General features: G+C 37.2%; 1 protein-coding gene across 3 annotated transcripts in view; it reads left to right on the top strand.

The window, feature by feature from the left end:
* Positions 1-16580, top strand: part of SOX5 (SRY-box transcription factor 5) — a 991426-nt gene that overhangs the window by 122167 nt on the left and 852679 nt on the right. Inside the window, exon 2 of one of the 3 annotated variants that reach the window (XM_067695915.1) lies at positions 11790-11871. The exons of the other annotated variants lie outside the window; for them this stretch is intronic. The gene's annotated coding sequence lies outside the window, so the exon portion shown is untranslated. The remainder of the gene's footprint in view (positions 1-11789; positions 11872-16580) is intronic. 3 annotated transcript variants of the gene reach the window in all.

Raw genomic sequence — 16580 nt, 5'->3', positions numbered from 1 at the left:
TTATGATTTTAGGTGATTCTGCAGGTCATTTATCTACCATATGCTGGCTTAGCTTTTGAAACTTCAGTTTTATGACACCTTTATATATACCTGCTTGCATGAACTCCCAGGCCAGGGAGGACTGAAGAGTTGAGCACTGCCAATTAAATGCCTTATTCCAGAATGATAAACATCACTTCTCATATTTCTTTGCTAGAACTAATCATATAGTCATTCCTAATGTCATTGGGATGGAAAGTATAGAGGAGAACTAGATATTGATCAATACTGTACACTGATCACATCCAGTATTTATATATTCCACTTTTTGAGAATACCTTTGAAATATGAAATGCCACTCTTGATATGTGGGTGAAACTTACAGCAAGGAGTGTAATGAACGATTTTCATTAAAAGCAATATACATTTTGCCCCTATTCATTGATGCACCCATTTGTCTAGACTTCCATAGACCTTATTATTCTTGGGTTTGATGGGACAGGTTTTACCTTGACTAAGGTCACTGTGCAGTTAACCTTTGCAGTTAGGATTATAGTGAGCTTTTAAATTGTAGCTGTGACCAACCTGCAATAATGATAAACATTATAGAAGAATGCCCTTTGTCCAGGTTTGATGAGGGTTGGTGGCATAAAATGCAGCTAACAGTTTCTTCGGTTGGAAATGGGGTTATTTGATTTGCGAAAGAAAGAAACATTGGAATCAGTACATTCTTCCTCTCATTCTGATAGGATCTACAAAGAAAAGAGAGAACACTTTAGTATGATGAATGCCCCATTATCTTTTTTTTAATAAGTTTTTTTCTATGTCTGTGAGTCTTTTTTGTTTTATAATTGATTCATTTGTATTATTTTAATTTTAATTTTATTTTATTTTTGGCCGCGCCACAGGGCATGTAGAATCTTAGTTCCCCAATCAGGGATCGAACCTGCGCCCTCTGCATTGGAAGCATGGAGTCTTAACCACTGGACTGCCAGGGAATTCTCTGCCCCATCATCTTTGTAAACAAGGCAGAATATTTGGAGCTAATAGGTGTTTAGCAACAATAAACGTTTGTATCTCATTTAACTTTTTGGGGGTAGCAAACAAGAAGAGAACAGGAGTGTGTTTGACCTGAAGGTGGGGAATGTTTTACTACTTAGGTGGGACAGCTTTCTGTCATCCTCAGAAGGTAACCAAGTAATTTCTTTTAAATATCATCGTGAACTCAAGAATTTAAGCATATTTGATGAGCTTGATCAATTGCAATTCTCACCCTTTTTGAAACTCAGATTGTCTCATTTTTGACCAACGGAAACCACTTCGAATTGGCTTCTGAGTACTTTTGACATAACTGTTGTCATCTTTGATAGCTTCCTTGCTATCTGGCGTGTCAAGATGTTCTGCATTTTGTACATATACTGCCCCCATCTACGTCTCTAAGCAGTCTTGTGTTTTGAGCACTAGGTATGTTCATTTCTACTGATTTGGTCATTATTTATAGGCCTAAACAGACAGTGCTATTTTATGCACTTAGAATATATGTGAGGTCTATCAGAAGTTTTACTAATATTTTTAGAGAGCCATATTTCAACCATGGAAGAGTATCATCTTCTAGCTACCAATCACAACATATACATTTAAAATGTTTCTGATCTTATTATTTCTTTGGCTTAATACTTTGGGCAGAGTCTTCTTTCACAAGTTTGTATTCATATTTGGCTCTCCTTTGGGTAGTGGTGATCAAATCTGCTACAAGTTACTGTTTCTGCAGCCTCCTATACATAGAGTTCTGCTTTCATTATTTTAGCTTAATTGCTTCATCTTGATCACCATTTACCAATATTTATCTGCTGCTGTGATTTCCTCAGAAGTTGTCATATACATTATATTACTTATATATTTCTGTAGTGAAGCATTTAAAATTATTTTTTAAGTGAGGGAGTGAAAAAAATAAGGGAGTAAACATGATCATTTTGCTGAGCTAATATAGCCCATATCATAGTTGGCTTAAACGGTTAATTGTAGTCCTGGAAACTGCAGCCCACAACATTGTTTGGCAATGAAATATAGAAAGTTACAGAGTTTATAACATTCGCTTGCTCAGAAAACCCTTTACGGGCTGGGCCTCATCATAAGGAACTCTTCACTAATATGACCAGGGAATAAAATGCCCCTACTCTTAGCAGCTGTGTAGGAGGAAAGAGGAAGGGTGGAGTTGTAAAATCTAAAGTTTTTGGGTTTATTAGAACCTTGGTTATGTATAATTTTCTTGTGCCCTCGTTTGATAAGAATGCCTGGACCAATCTTGGTGACTCTGACAACTAACTACTCCATCTTTTCAGAGGATGGTGTTCTGCCCGTCTGAAATGGATCACCTGGACTTGTGCTTTCAGATACATACAGAACCTCCCTTCCTCTTATTTACCTGTCCTGCTTCCACTTTTTCAAGTCTTCTGGAGGCTCTAAGACTAACCAGAGGGCCATGAAATGAGATATATTATTGGATCACAGCCATTTGTGAGTGATGCACAAGTGTCATGGAGTATTTTTAAAGAAATTGGGGTAGTTTTTAAAAAAAAGCCCAACGAAATTTAATAATAAGAAAGATGGTATCTCACATAGACATTAGAGGTAGGACAGATTATTGGGTTGAATTTGTCCATTGCTTTCAGCATCTTATATCTGCAATTGCCTGAGCTCTGACCTCCTCTGTACGTCACCTTTATTCTTAAAGCCAATTGCATCTGCAGTTCCAGCTCTGACAACCATAGCGTTTGAGAAAGTGACCATCTCTTTCAGTGGTTCTCTCTTAAAAGTGAGGAAATGTTTTCCCAGAAGCAAATGTCACTTATGTTTCACTGGCCCACGTTGTGTCATATGTCCATTCCTGGGTTCAAACCATGTTTCCAGGGGAATGCCATTCATAGACTAGTATAGGCGTGGGTTCACCAAGCCATCAATGGAAAGGAGGATGGGATTACCATGATTGCCTTAAATTTGCAGGACCCACTGCAGAAGTTGGGCTCAATCCTTCATACTGCACTGCTCTTACATGCTGAGGAAGGGATATTGAGGAGAAAACCACATTATCTGTTACATTATGCCTTAGGGCTTATTTGTTCATTTGTATGTTCATTTGTTTGGCTGTAGCATGTGAGTAAAATAATGAGCAATTACTGTTGGAGTAAGAAAAAGGAGGGCTTCCCTGGTGGTGCAGTGGTTAAGAATCCGCCTGTCAATTCAGGGGACGTGGGTTCGAGCCCTGGTCCGGGAAGATCCCACGTGCTGGGAAGCTACTAAGCCCGTGGGCCACAGCTGCTGAGGCCTGCGAGCCACAACTACTGAAGCCTCTGTGCCTAGAGCCCATGCTCTGCAACAGGAGAAGCCACCGCAGTGAGAGGCCTGCGCGCTGCAGCTAGGAGTGGCCCCCGCTCACTGCAACCAGAGAAAGCCCGTGTACAGCAATGAAGACCCAACACAGCCAAAAATAAAAAAAATAAATGAAATAAATTAACAAAAAAAAAAGAAAAGAAAAGAGGAAAAAACCCAATCTGATATAATGTATCCAAAGAGGTGTGATTTGCTGGTAAAAATCTTTCCAAAAATCCCACTGATTTTTATTATTTTTAAAATTTCACTGAGTGTGGATTACATGAGCAACCTAATGTTATCCCTTTGTACCTCTAGACGAGCTCAGTGAAAACCAACTTCTGTGAAGTATGGTTAAACTTGCCCTTAAGAGCTGTCATCTGCACTGAGTTTTTTATTAAGCCATCTTTCCATGGCTTCTCCTCCCAAGCCCTCTGTTATAGGTCAAAGTGTCCTGGGCTCTAGCAACCCATATCCCCCATATTTTTCTAGATCCATGCCTAGAATATTGTCTGTTCTTCCCTCCAACTTTCCAGATCTTTCCTGTTCCTCAAAACTCAGCTCAATACTATGTCTATGAAGCCTTTTGGTGACCAGGCCAGTCTGAGGTTCTTTTTTCTCTTTCCTCTGAATACTTTAAGTATTATTTTCTACTCAGGTCAAATCATCTGCTGTCTTTGAAGTAGTTAGATCACAGCTTCTTTATTGATATGTTTTAATGACTTTGTTTTCTACCCATCATCTGACAAAGTATGTTGCAGATATTGCTCAACAATAGAGTTATTTAGTTTGACTGAGTATTCAGAGATGGGTTGAACTGCTTATGACACTAATATCAGAACCAGGAGTTTCATCTTATTCATAGAGGAGGCCTGAATACTGTTTTCACTCTGGACTTTCAGTTTGGGCTAAGAGCTGTAGGATGAAACAAGTTTACCAGCCTAATCCACAGATTGGTATGTAGTTCTTCTGTCTTTATCCATTCAGTCTTTAATATATCAGCTGAAGGGATAATTTGGGATTACTCTCTGTTTTCAGAATTTAGTATATTCTCAGGATTTTGCTTCTAATCAGGAATAATGTCTTTGTGTTGTAAAAAGTATTAAAATATTATGTGTTATCTTATCCAAACTAGATGCCAGTTATTTTATAGTATACATTTGATCCTTGATGGTACTGTGGCTGGAAAGGAAAACAAGTCCTCTTATGTAGAAATGTGGCCTATTAACAATGAAAAATGTATTTATAGGTTGTTTTTCTTTTAACAGTTCAGAGTCTGTCTATATTGAAGGTATTTGGTCTGTTCACCTACTGAGTTTTCACTGGTAAAAGTATAACTTCACCTTTAGTCCGTGAACATTAGCATAGGGGTTGACCCATTTAACTTTTTCATCTTAAAAATCACAAAGGCTTTTCAAAATTAGCAGGGGGCATTTACACAGCAAACTAGTGGAAAATGTTATGAGCTTTCTTTAGCTGGTTTGGTTTTAGCTGCCACTTTGGAGCCTTTACACTTCTTTCCCTTTCCTACCCCATCTCCAAGGAGGTAAACAAAGAAACAATTTGCATCAACTCTAGAAATGCCTCTGAGATCACTGCTCTAAGAGTACTGGGGATTTGGAGTAGAAATCCTGAAAAAGAGAAAAAGGCAAGGGTAAAAGCTCTGTTGACAAGGGAGTTTCATAGGCATGTGGTGAGAGCACAACATTGGACGTGTGAATACAAATTCTGCAAGTTTCCTCTCCTCTTGTGAAAAAAAGTCTAGGCGTGTGGAAGTTCTGTCTGGTTAAAGAGTTAGACACAGTGGCAGCTGTATAGCTTAGTTTTTCTTTCTGATTCAAATACTTCCCTGTTGGAGTGTTTAGCACCTTCAGTTCTTCTTGTCCTGCTCCTCAGCACATGTGGCACCACTGGTTGGGAGGAAGGCTGATGGCTGGCTCTGTACCTGTTGCTGAACGGTGCTTTATCATTTGGCCAGTCCGCTGGGTTTGAATGGAAGGGAATTTGAGTTCTCACTTTGGTGCACACCATTAGCACATTCGTCATCTGCTGGCATCAGGTCAAGGAACACCCAAGTCAGCTCGTGAACCAAGTTTTTCCCTGGAGTAAAAATAATACATATATTTGGCTAGGAGTTCAGCTGTTAAAAGGTGATTTTTTTTTTCTCGGTGGGATCAGGTATTTGTTCATATTTAGATAGCATCTAAGTGGAGGCAATTTAGACATTTAATCAAAGCAAAAATCTATTCTAAAAAAATAGGAAGACCTCATCATAGATTCACAGATCTGTGTATTTGTGTGCTCAAGGATAATAATAATACTGGGAGACGTTTCAGAGAAAAGAGATGAGTAGAAATAAAAAAATTTCATGAATTTGAGCCCAAGTAAACGAAACTCTATTATTTAATTATAGTAGCTGACTGTGAATATAAATGGGAGATGTAGAGCAAGAATTTTTTCCAAAGTTTGGATCATAGAAGATTTTATGACTAAAAGACGAAATCTGTCACTAAGAGCTACAAACTAGAGGTTTGATCTTTCATAAAATAAATTGGGGGGTATAAAAAATATTTGGGAATTGAGCACTGTCCCTTTTGTATATGCTCAAGGATTTTTACATCTAAAGTGAATAAAAACTGCATAATGTGGGAAATATGTCAGTGTCCTTCAAATTTGTCCCTCTGTAATAGCATGGTTAGGTGGGAAAAAACTCACTGATACACAATGGAAAAGGACATGCTAGCTTTTACAATTTCATGTTGAGAACTTCTTGTGGGCCAGTGCCTGCAATAATATCCATGGTTGGGCCATTTATTTGCTACCAGTTGCTACTTTTGGCACGTGGGTACATTTAAACCCCAGAGTCTTGGTTAAATTCCAATGTAGATGAGTGATGATATTCCATCTGCCATGTTCTTTTTTTGCCTTCCTTAAGGAAATGAAGCATAACTGCATTCCCAAGCAGACTGTTCATATACTACAGATAAAAATTAATATTTTTATTCCTGAATGTGTGGTTCAGTGTCATCAGACCTCAGTTCTAGGCTCAACTCTGTCACTGACTCACTCATGACCATGTGCGAGTTAATTTCATCTCTCAGAAATGAATTTTCTATAAAAGGTGAACAAGAGCCTAGGTAATTGTTAAGCCTACTGAAAATTGTAACATTATGAATGGTTGTTTGTCCACATTCTTGATAAATGAAATAAGAGGAAAATTTTGTTCAGACTTCAAAAAGTTTTCAGATTTCTATTCACTTTAATGTATTAGAAAACATTCTCTTAAACATTATCTTTAAAGTTGTCTATCCAAAAAAGTATACATCAAATGACAGAAATATTGGTGTTTCAAATCAGAGTGATTTATTGTTTTCCCCCTGTCTAATTCCAATTCACATATCAGTTATCGTTTTAGTGGAGGTATGAATGTGTATGTAGTTCTAAGTGGGGAAAAACAGGAGCATTTGGGGAGGAAACAGGACAGTATCTCACATAGCTACATTTATTCTGATGTTTAGATTTACCAAATCCCACATTTTTGCAGAAATATTCAGTAGGCCATGATTCATGACACCTTTCATTCAAACTGATAATATGATGACACCATCGGACTGTGATAAATTATGTAATTTGATGTCATACCTAAAGCAACCACTAAAAAAACTGTACAAAGAGACATTACAGATAAATCAAAATTGAATTATAAAAAATGTTGAAGGAAGGAAAGAAAAAGAAAACAGAAATGAAAAACAGACAACAAAAAATAAAATTACTCGCTTCAAGCCTAACATATGAATAATTACATTAAATGTAAATGGTCTAAATACAGCAATTAAAAGACAGATTGTTAGAGTGTATTAAAAAATAGCACCCAACTACAATGCTGTATCTTTATAAATTCTCTTTGAATATAATGATGTTGGCAGGTTGAAAGTAAAGAATGGATAAAAATGTATCATGCAAACATTAATAAAAAGTAAACAGGGGTTGCTATATTAATATCAGATACAGTAGACTTTGGAGCAAAGAAAATTACTAGTGACAGAGGAGGATATTATATAATGATAAAAGAGTTGCTCCATCAAAAAGACATAGCAATACTAAATGTGTGTATTCTAAATTACTGAGTTGCAAAAAATGAAATATTTGAAAAAAGAAAGACACATTTATAAATATAGTTGAAGACTTCAACACCCCTACCTCATCAATTGATAGAAAACTAGGTAGAAAATCAGCAAGAATATAGAAAACCTAACATCAGTAACCAACAGACTCTAATTGGTACTCACAGAACACTCCACCCCACAGCAACAGAACACATATTCTTTTAATGTAACCAAGGAACATATAACATGATAGACCATATCCTGGGTCAGAAAGCAAATCTCAACAAATTTGAAAGAATTAAAATCATAAAGAATGTATTCTTTGACTACCATGGAATCAAATTAGAAATCAACAATGGATAACATGTAAATCTCTGAACACTTGGAAATTCAGTAACATACATTATATATATGTATGGGTCACAAAAGAAGTCTCAAGGAACATAAAAAATACATTGAATGGAATGAAAATAAAAAATACAACATCAAAATTTGTGGGTCACAAGTAAAGAAGTGCTGAGAGGCATGTTTGTAGCATTAAATGCATACATTAGAAAAAAGTAAAAGCCTCTAATCAATAATCTTACCTCACACTTCAAGAATCTAGAAAAAGAAGAGCAGAATATACCCAAAGCAAGCAGAAGGAAGGAAATAATGTTAAGAACAAAAGTTAATAAAATTGAAAACAGAAAAATAATCAACAAAAAAGCCTAGTTATTTGAAAAGAGTGATAAAGCAGACAAACCTCTAGCAAGACTGACAAAGAAAAAACAGATAAGACACAGATTACCAGTGTGAAGAATGAAAAAAAGTGTATCACTGCAGATCCTGCAGACATTAAAGGGATAATAGGGGATACTAGAAACAATTCTACACACATAAATGACAACTTAGATGAAATGGACCAACTCCTCAAATGACACAAACTACCACAACTCACTCAATATTAAATAGATAATTTGAATAGCCCTATAACTATTAAGGAAATCGAACAATGTTAACATTTCAAAAATAAAACACTCCACTCCCAGATGGCTTCACTAGAGAATTCTAACAAACATTTAAAGAAGTAACATCAGTTCTACACAATCATTTTCAGGAACCCATTCATTTTATGAAAGTGGTGTTAGCCAGATACCAAAACCTGATAAAGATAGTACAGAAAGAAAACTAGAGATAAATATCCCTCATGAACACAGACACAAAGATCCTTAACAAAATATTAGCAAATAGAATTCAGCAATATATAAAATAACATATATTCCATGACCAAGTAGGGTTTATTCCAGGGATCAAGGTTCGTTCAGTACTTGCAAAACTGTTGCACCATTCACCATGTTAACAGGCTAAAGAAGAAATATCACATGATCCTATCAATTCATGCCAAAAAAGCACTTGACAAAATTCAACACCCATTTAGGATAAAAATTCTCAGAAAAATAAGAACAGAGAACTTCCTCAACTTGATATAAAGCATCTGAATAAAACTGCATAAATTCTGTAACAACATTACTCTTAATGATGAAAGACAATTAGTTCTCTTCAGATCAGGAACAAGGTCAAGAATGTTTGCACTCACCAATTTTATTTAATATCATGCTAGAATTTCCAGCCAGTACAAAAAGACAAGAGAAGGAAATTAAAAGCATAGAGATCAGAATCGAAGAAATAAAACTGTCCCTATTTGCAGGTGACATGATTGTTTATGTAGAAAATCCCAGGGAACTTAAAAAAAAAACCCTTCCAAGATTAATAGGTGAGTTCAGCAAAGTAGTAGGATATAAGATAAACATACAAAAATCAGCTATATTCCTATATAATAACAGTGAACAACTGGACACCAAAGATTAAAACACAATACCATTTATAATCACTCAAAAATTTAAATGCTTAGGTATAAATCTAACAAAACATGTGTAGGACTTGTATGCTGAAAGCCACACAGTACTGATGGAAAATCTAAATGATGGATTGGAAGACTCACCATAACAAACGTATCAATTCTCTCTAAACTGATACACAAGTTTAACACAATTTCTATCAAAATTCCATCAAGATTTTTTTGTAGATATAGACCACATTATTCTAAAAATTTTATAGAAAGGCAAATGAATCAGAATAGTTAGAAGAATTTTTAAATAGAAGAATAAAGTGGGAAGAATTAATATACCCAATTTCAGGATTTATCATATAGCTACCGTAATCAAGACTATGTGATCTTGGCAGAGGGATACAAATATATATCAGTAGAATACAACGGAGAACCCAGAAATTGGCCCACACAGATGTAAACTGATTTTTGACAAAGGTGCAAAACCAATTCAATGGAGGAAACATAGCCTTCTCAACAAATGGCACTGGAGCAGTTGAACATCCATAAACAAAAAATTGAACCTTGACCTAAGTCTTACAACTTATACAAAAATTAACTCAAAGTGTATAGAGAACTTAGATGTAAAATTTAAAAATAAAATTTTTATGAAAAAAATGGAAAATCTTGTTATAAAGCAGAAACTAACACACCATTGTAAAGCAATTATACTCCAATAAAGATGTTAAAAAAAGAAAAAAAGGAAAATCTTCAGGACGCAGGGCCAGGCAAAGCATTGTTAGACTTTATATCAAAAGAATGATTCATAAAATAAAAAATTGATAAATCAGACTTGAGCAAAATTGAAAACTTGCTCCATGAAAGACCCTGTTAAGAAGATGAAAAGACAAGCTACAGACTGGGAGAAAATATTTGCAAACTATATGTTTGGACTTGTATTAAGGATTGGTATTAAGAGTGTAATCTTTCAAAACTCTAAAATAAAAAATGAAACAATCCAATCAGAAAATAAACAAAAAACATTTCATGGGAAAGGATATATACAGATATCATCTAAGCACATGAAAAGATGTTTGACATCATTAACCATTAGAGAAAAGCAGAATGGGCTACAATAAGAAATAGTGACAACACTAAATGCTGGCAAGGATTGAAGAAACTGGCTCACTCATGCGTTGCTAATGGGGTTGTAAAATGGTACAACCATTTTGCAAAACAGTTTGACGGGTTTTTAAAGAAAACTTTACATACAACCACCATAAAACCCAGCAATTGCTCTCCTGGGCATTTATCTCAGAGAAAGGAAAACTTATGCTCACACAAAAACATGTATACAAATGTTTATAGCAGCTTTACTTATAATAACCTCAAACTAGAAAGAAAGCAGTGCCCTTCAATGAGCGAATGGTTAAATGGTCCAGACCATAGAACACTATTCAGCAATATGACTGAACGAACTATTGATACACACACCAACCTGGATGAATCTCCAGAGAATTGTGTTGCTCATATAATTTTGTTTGTATAATATTCTTGAAATAACAAAATTATAGAATTTGTACATTAGTGGTTTCCAGGGTTTAAGAAGGAGATAGGATGGGAGGGCTATAAAAAGGCAAACTGAGGGACTCTTATGGTGATGGAAATGTTCTGTATCTTAACTATCAACGTCAATATCTTGGTTTTGATATTGTACTATAACTTTGCAGGATGTTACCATTGGGGGAAACAGGGTAAAAGATACAGGCGATTTCTCTGTATTACTTCTGACAAATGCATGAAAATCTACAATGATGTCAAACTAAAATATTTGATTAAAGAAAAACACAACCTTCTAATGGCTTCTAGTTTAAAATTCAGAGCCTTTCCTTGGCCTTTTCCAACATCATTCATGTCCTACTTGTCTCCCCCTGACGTATCATGCTGCAGCCACAGTGGCCTTTTTGCTGTTCCTGCACATGCTCAGCAGGCTCTCACCACAGGACCTTTGTGCTTGCTATTCCCTTGGCCTGGAAAGTTCCTCCGTCTGGCTTACTCTCTTTATCCTCCTCTCTGCTCGTAAGTCACCTTATCGGAGAGGATTTTTCCTTGAATAGTCTCTCTAAAGTAGCACCCCTGTCACAATCTATTCCCTTACTTGGATTTCTTTGTCTTCTCTCATTAGAAACAGGTTTGATGCTTTTAAAAATTCCAAGTTTTTAGGATAGGAACCTTAAGTTCCCTACTATGCCTACTCTTTTCTATGTTTTCTTCTGGGATTTGGAGCATTTGATTTTCAAAATCAGACCAAACAAGCTGATTCATTTTATTTTCTTTCCTTCTGCTGATGCTTCTGTAACTTTCTAGATGGAATTTAAGAGTTCTGTGGTAGTGGATGTTGTGTATTCTGTCGGGTTCAGTTTATCACAATCTTCTGGCATTTCCCCAAACAGCTAAGATTTGAGAGTCAACTTCCTCACACCGTGAATCTGCCTCTAAGTGACTTAGCTCTAATTCTCTTCTAGGCTTGTTAATCAGTTCACAGTGTAAAGACACACTTTAAGAGGATCCTTGGAAGTCTTGGACAAGCTTCCCCGCATGTGGCAGGTATGTGTCTACACACTGAGTGTGCAAGAAATGTAACCTGCACACTTCTATAGTTAAATCTATTCTTCTATAGTTAAATCTAAATTATATTTTAACCCTTCATTTAACCATGTGGACTCAATTGGAGGTTGCATCCTAATTCTAGGTAAGGTTTTGAGGGTGAGGGGTGACATATCTGCTCCTAGGCTGTCATCTCTCTATGAGTCATCTTTGTCCTCTCATCCTTTGTCAGTACTTGTGAGCCATTGCTGAGGCACACTTTGGTCTTCCTTCGAGGGTCTTCTCTCCTTCTCTTGGCTTCTTCCAGATACTTCCTGGGCACATGAGGGTGTGCTCCTGCTAAACTGGAAGAATCTCTGGGGTGGCATAAAGCTCTTTGCTCCTTGCATGCCACTCTGAAGTACGTGGTCCTTGTTCTTTTGCTTCCGAGGCATGCTATTGTGGGAGGTCCTTGGCAAATCTGGTCAGGTCCATCTACCTGGACATATCACTTGGTCATTTCCAAGGTCCAGACTCCATCCAAGAAAGAAAATCCTTTCCACCCTCCATTATCTCCCACCAACATATTTGGGATTTCTCTCTGTAACAGTACTTTGAACAAGCACAACTTAGGAAATCGTTTACTTTTTTTCTTGTTGTTTCTTTAAAATGAACTGGGGAATGGGGGTGGGTATTCCCATGCCTCCGGATGAAATTTAGGTCTCACGTAGGCTCCATACCTAATAGGGATTACCCTTAGATTAAAAAAAATTTCTAGCCACACTTTAAATCACAGACATTCAGAAATTAGAATGTCCAATCTCAGACCATAATTGTAGCTTCAGAGTGCATGTAATATCAAATCATCTCTCCTCCTCTCTCTGAGGCCCATTTTGTGGGTTGGGCTATTGCAGTGGGAGAGGGTGTGCTGTTTTCTTTCTCTCTCTGTCACCTCCTCCCCCATTTGCTAGCTGCTATTGCTAAACCCTTAGGGGTTGGAACATGGGAAGGAAAGGGAAGAGTGGCTTGGGGTTGTTTCTTACATGCACTGGTACTATGTGAAGCTGGCTCCAGCTTTCTGGGCCTGGCAGTTGTTTAAAACTGATAGTCACTTGGCCACTTTGGGGGGACTTGGGTTGCTTCCCTTGCTGGACCCATTTGTCTTCTACTCTCCTGACTTGGACAAGGCTTCTCCTTCAGCTGTCCGCTTCCCACACAGCTCCTAGTCTTCAGCTAATCCATCCCACAGGAACTCCTGTTTAGTGTATCAGGAATACTTCGTGATGGTCATCTTGGGCTTCAGTCTGGCTCTCTCATCCCTGGCCCACACCAGCTTCATGAAAACATGCATCTCATGAACCTCCAAGGGCAGGAGAGGTTGAGGGTACTTCTAAAATTCCAGAGCTGCTCCTAGCCTGACCCTCTTGTCCTCCCGATTTCCAAGGTGGGAGCCAGTCTGCAGTCCATTGGGTTTCCCAAAGTCCAGCCTGTCTAAATTATTCCTTTGAAGCCTCTCTAAAGATTTGAGAGAGAAAATAGTCCCTTCCATCCCTCTTGCTTGGGGTGAGATGGGACTTGCCATAGGGCAGCAGCTCAATCCAAGAGCCATTTCACAACGCTTTTCCTCTCCTCTATCCTTTTGATCCTTTACATTCTCTGGTTGGCTTTTAGAACCATTCAACCAGTTCTTATGATTTTTTTTTTTTAATCTGGATTTTGATCTAGCCCTTTACTTTGGGATTTCATGCCTGTTCAATGAAGGTGCGTCAGTTGAATCTTGCAGTCTAATATCTGGTCATTCTAGCCCCACTAGGAAGAGTTATGGTGGTGGGGAGAGGGTAGAGTTTCAGCCACCCACCCCCAACTTGGCTTCTGGATTCACTAATGTCCGTACATGCCTTGACTACCTTATTCTCCACTCAGAGGTGTCTAGATCTGCTCTTAGCTTAGTAAATAAATAGGAGGGTCTCTTCTAAGTCTGTTTCCAATGCATGAGAATCATTCCAATTTCTCAGAGCGTCTTAGGCTTTTGAAACTCGAAAACCAATAATTGACATTCTTCCTTCCCCCATGCTTCCCTGCTCTGCCAACAATTTTCTTATGAAAATTGAGTGTAGAGTATAGCAACTTGGCTGACTGAATGGAGAAAGAAGCAAGATTCAAGGAAATGAAATAAAATACTTCAAATATTATACCCTATATGATAAAAAATATTGCCTGCCCTCTTTTGAGTATCTATGATGTGATTTTTAACCCTTAGAATGGCGCTGCATCCTTTATGTTAAGGATTTGACATTTGAGGAAACCAGGTGTATTAGTTTGCTAGGGCTGCTGTAACGAAGTACTACAAATGGGGTGGCTTAAACAATAGAAATGTATTGTCTCACAGTTCCGTAGGATAGGAGTCTGAAATCAAGGTATTGGCAGGGTTTGTTCTTTCTGAGGGTTGTGAAGGAAGGATCTGCTCTGGGCCCCTCTCCTTGGCTTGTGGATGGTGTCTTCTCCGTGTCTCTTCACACTATCTTTCCTCTCTGAGTGTCTGCTCTATGCTCAAGTTTCCCTTTTTTCTAAGAACACCAGTTATATAGGAATAGGGCCCACACTAATGACCTCATCTTAACATAACTAATTATATCTGCAATGACCCTATTTTTAAATGTTACACTCTGAGATACTGGGAGTTAGGACTTCAACATGTGAATTTGGGGTTGGGACACAATTCAACCCATAACACCAGGGTTCAAAGAGGCTCAATAACTTGAATGTCACACAGACCTTGAAATGCCATTGTGGGGACTCCACACAATGATGGTGTGATTTTAAAGTTACGTTCTTTCTGCTGGACTGCACTTCATCTCAGGTGACTCTTGCATGCAGCCCTGTGCAATGAGGAGAATGCTGTTATTCCTTTAAACAACCAAACCAGACTGGCTGGGGCATGGATCCACACAGCAAAGGAGTTCAGACTTAGACATAGATCATACTATCACGAGAGCTCAGAATAACGTCTTAACACAAAGGAGGAACAGGAACATGTTTGTGGAGAGGTTCAGTCTAATACCATCATACCACAGGCTAGAAAATGAAGTTCTACCTGAACTAGGGGTATAGATTATGAAGAATTCAACTGGCTCTGAAACTACTAAAGTGGTGTCAATGTGAGTTCGGTGATGTTATTCTTATGGCCTGTGGTTTGCATTTTTGGTGTTCTTGACCTGTATTCATATCTAAATATGCTGTGTGTACATGGTCTACTCTATGTAGAGCATATTTAAACAATGTGTAATAAAACAAAATATTTAAAGAATGCAAAGGAAAAAGAATAAAATGTTTGCTATAAAGTTCCTGCAGGCATTTACTGGATAGTGATAATGATAGTTTTACTAAAAAAAGGATAAAATACGTTCAGCTTCAATGAGGATTATATTTAGGCGAATTATCAGATTATTTTGGATATTTTCTTCATAAAAGCAATTCTTTAGTGCATCCTATGTGGAAGATAGAAATTGTAATAGTGATTTGGAAACGTGGCTTCATGCCTATGAACATAATTTGAGTCTTGTAGTATTTAGCACTGTTCTATTCCAGATGGCAAAACATTTTTATTATTCCTTTCAGTTAGTGCATGAAATATATACCTATGGAAATAAGTCCATTATAAGCTTTTCCTTGCCAAAACTCTAATAGATGCTCACTTACTGAGAAATATGTGTACTGAGAAATATTTAAGAAAAATACACTTTAATGAAGCTGCACTAATGATATTTATTTAGCTAATTGTGTACAGGAATCTAAACATGATTTCAAGTAAACTAGACTGTTGGCCATGTAAATAAACCTGGCACAGGTATGCAGAATTTTAAGAGAATTAGATAGCAGATCTAATGAAAATTAGAGTAAGCCTCAAAGAAATATTTTATTATAAATTAGATTTCCCATTTTAAAACAAATACAGCCACACAGCAAAAATATTTTAAAATAAGGGTAAAAAATTACTAACAATACCAATGACCAAAAGCAATAACAGTAATCTTTCGATATATTTACTTCTCTTCCTTTTTCATTCATTTGTTCAGCTAAGGATTACTGAGCACTTAATGCAGGCACTTGGGAGATAAAGATGGCTAGGACAGGGTTTCTGCCTTGAAGGAGATTTTAATTTATCAGGGGAAACACACCACGGATGAGTCCTTATAATAGGTCATAAGTATAATACTGGAGGAGAGTGGGCCAAAGAACTTGCTATCAACTCTATTGTCAGGTCCGGGAAGACTTTAACATGTAAGTTGGGACAGAAACATTAGAAGAAATCTGTTAGCCAGAAAAGAGAAGAAAATACACTTCAGTTAGAGGAAAGAACATCTGAAATAACATCAGAAGGAAGTGTAAATATTGCAGCACGTCTGGAACCACAGAAAATGAGGTTGGGGAAGTAGGTGGAGGTGATATCATGGAAGGATTTGTACCAATTATACTACTGGCAAGAAAGATTTTCAAGTAGGGAAGGGATATGTTTAGAATTTCATTTTAGAAAAATTGTTTATCAGCAATATGATTGGATGGACAGCTTAAAAACTGCGACGCTCAGGAGCGAAGGGTTTGGTAAGGAGTGAGATACACCAAGAAGCTGAAATAAAGCCTAAATAAAAACCACTTGGCTTGCATGGGCCTCTAGCAATATTTTGGGGGAGACTGTAAAACGTGTTCTTGTGGTCCTGTGTTTTTATAAA

This window comes from Pseudorca crassidens, chromosome 11 (genome assembly GCF_039906515.1).
Source record: "Pseudorca crassidens isolate mPseCra1 chromosome 11, mPseCra1.hap1, whole genome shotgun sequence".
In the NCBI taxonomy this organism is placed as follows: domain Eukaryota; kingdom Metazoa; phylum Chordata; class Mammalia; order Artiodactyla; family Delphinidae; genus Pseudorca; species Pseudorca crassidens.
Note: the sequence above shows the minus strand (reverse complement) of the source record. Positions and strands in the feature narration are given on the sequence as shown.